At 36.4% G+C, this 643-nt stretch overlaps 1 long non-coding RNA gene across 1 annotated transcript; it reads left to right on the forward strand.

The window, feature by feature from the left end:
* Positions 1-16: 16 nt before the first annotated feature.
* Positions 17-501, forward strand: LOC113473461. The gene is made up of 2 exons (XR_003395428.1): positions 17-119; positions 250-501. It is a non-coding gene; the product is annotated as an uncharacterized LOC113473461 (long non-coding RNA).
* Positions 502-643: the final 142 nt, after the last annotated feature.

Below are 643 nucleotides of genomic sequence, written 5' to 3' on the forward strand. Positions count from 1 at the left end.
TTTCGCAAACTTGTTCGCGAATTTCAATATTGCCAAAAAGTTCTTTGCAAAAATCAAAGAGATACGGGTTTTTTTTTTATTTTTCGAAAACTCAAACAGATTCGGAGCAATTTGAGTGGGTCATACATTGGTGGACACCCTGTATATACTTAAAATGACTTTGAAGGGGACACCAAAATTCCAAAGTTCACCATCAAATGCCCCCCTTGTTTTTCGAAAACTCAAACAGATTCGGAGCAATTTGAGTAGGTCATACATTGGTGGACACCCTGTATATACTTAAAATGACTTTGAAGGGGACACCAAAATTCCAAAGTTCACCATCAAATGCCCCCCAAACAGTTGGGACATCACTACTCATCGAAAACACGAATTTTCTATCTTCATTGGTTTTTGAGATATTTGAATGTCCCGTACACCCTGTATGTATAGGTAAGGAAAATCATGTGATTTCCTCACCAGATTTTATTTTCCTCAATATGTAGGTACATAATTGGTCAGTTAGAAATGCCTTGGCAAATTATCTTCATTGGTTTTTGAGATATTTGAATGTCCCGTACACCCTGTAAGGAAAATCATGTGATTTCCTCACCAGATTTTATTTTCCTCAATATGTAGGTACATAATTGGTCAGTTAGAAATG

This window comes from Diaphorina citri, unplaced genomic scaffold, assembly GCF_000475195.1.
Source record: "Diaphorina citri unplaced genomic scaffold, Diaci psyllid genome assembly version 1.1 scaffold32797, whole genome shotgun sequence".
Lineage (NCBI taxonomy): Eukaryota > Metazoa > Arthropoda > Insecta > Hemiptera > Psyllidae > Diaphorina > Diaphorina citri.